Raw genomic sequence first — 2,124 nt, forward strand, 5'->3', positions numbered from 1 at the left:
TTCTCCCCGCCCTGCTGCTAGGCCACGGGGGGCGGGTGGGGCGTCGCAGGTGCCAGCCCCTGCTTCCCACCTTCCTCGACTAAGGCCACGTCCTGTCGAGAGACCTCCCTCTGCCCCCCTCACAGCGGTCCGGGGGTATCGGGCCTTTCAGGATGTGCTGAAACCCCTTGCGTGGCGTACCGTGGGTTTTAGGTGTCCGTGGCTGCCCTCCCCCACTCGCACCAACGCGCCTGGTGACCTCCTGGGCCCACGCTCGCTGCAGCCACTTTGGCCTTTCATCACTTCCCCGAACAGCCAAAACTTTTGCCCCGACTTGGGGCATTCTCACAATCCTTGAAGATGCTGCCTCTGATTATTTTAAGTTTATAAACGCACCCGCTTTTTTCCCCTTCTAGAGCCCTGACGCATTCTTGAATTTTGTGTGTGTGTGTGTGTATGTAGTTGCCTATTGTCAAACTCAGAATGTATGAGAGCAGGAGCTACCTCAGGCCCCGCCCCCAACCCAAAGTTTAGTGCCAGTAGTCACGCAGTAAATTGTACCTCAAATAGTGAAGGGGTTCTAGAGCCAGACAGATTGGGTTCTAATCCCACCTATGCCGGCTTGCTAGCTATGTGTTCTTGAGCCAATGCCTTGACCTAGAAGAGCCAGTTTTCTCTGCTAGGCGCAGTGATTCAGGCCTACAATCCTAGTGCTTTAGAAGGCTGAGGCAGGAGGATTGGTTGAGGCCAGGAGTTCAAAATTGGCCTGAGCAACCTAGGAAGACCCCATTCTAAAAACCTCCGCCTCCCAGGTTCAAGCGATTCTCCTGCCTCAGCCTCCTGAGTAGGTGGGATTACAGGCGTGTGCCACCACACCTGGCTAATTTTTGTATTTTTAGTAGAGGCAGGGTTTCACCAGTTGGTCAGACTGGTCTCGAACTCCTGACCTCATGATCCACCCGCCTCGGCCTCCCAAAGTGCTGGATTACAGGCGTGAGCCACCGTGCCCTGCGTAAAAATTTTTTTTTAATTAGCCAACTTTGGTGGCCCACACCTGTGGTCTTAGCTATTCTGGAGGCTGAGGCAGGAAGATTGCTTGAGCCCAGGAGGTCCAGGCTGCAGTGAGCTCTGATTGCACCACTGCACTCCAGCCTGGGCAACAAAGTGAGACCCGCATCTCATACATCCGTCCATACATATATACATACATAAAATGGTGGTCATAATGCTGCCCTCACAAGGCCACTGCAAGGGTTAAATGAATATGTATGTATTTATTTTTCTTTGAGAGTATCTCACTCTGTTGCCCAGGTTGGAGTGCAGTGGCACAGTCATAGCTCACTGCAGCTTCAAACGCCTGAGCTCAAATGATCCTGCTGCTTCAGCCTTCCAAGTAGCTGGGACTACAGGCATGTGCCACTACACCCAGCTAATTTTTGAATTTTTTGTAGAGGCATGGTCTTGCTATGTTGTCCAGGCTGGTCTTGAACTGCTGTGCTCAAGCGATCCTCCCACCTTGGCTTCTCAAAGTGTTGGGATTACAAGCGTGAGCCTCCTCACCTGGCCTGAGTGTGCATTTAAACTATGCAACAGGGTGCCCTCCACAAACTGTAGTATCTTCTCAGTCAATTCTCAAAATCATGCTGGGGTTGAAGGGAGGGGACACATTATAAGCCCATTTTACAGATGGAGAAACTGAGCTCCAGAGAGAAGAGTGTAATGTCACCTGACTAGTGGGAAGCACAAATTGAACCTGGTTTTCAAAAGTCCAAGGCCAGGGCTCTTTGGACCCTGTCTCCTGGGACATTTCTGAGTTTGCAACAGCTGCCCCAGACAGCGGAGGAGCTAGAGAGGAGGCCAGCAGGGCTGGTGAATCCCTGAGCTCCCTGTGTGTTCCCCATTGCTGGGTCCTGCCCCAGGGGCATGGCCCCTTCTTCACACTGCTCTGGACCTTGCTCTCGTTACGACTGCAGCATCCTCCGTGGACAGCCTCTCTTCTCCTGATCTCCGAGGTCCAGGCTCCGGCTTCCCTCTACCCTCTAGAGAATCCCCAGTTCCATTTACTTCACAACTGAGCACTTATGATCCAGCAGGCTGGGTGCTGTGCCATGTGGGTCCTCCAGGAAACAAGCGCTGAGATGAACA

Source organism: Chlorocebus sabaeus, chromosome 16 (genome assembly GCF_047675955.1).
Source record: "Chlorocebus sabaeus isolate Y175 chromosome 16, mChlSab1.0.hap1, whole genome shotgun sequence".
Taxonomy (NCBI): Eukaryota; Metazoa; Chordata; class Mammalia; order Primates; family Cercopithecidae; genus Chlorocebus; species Chlorocebus sabaeus.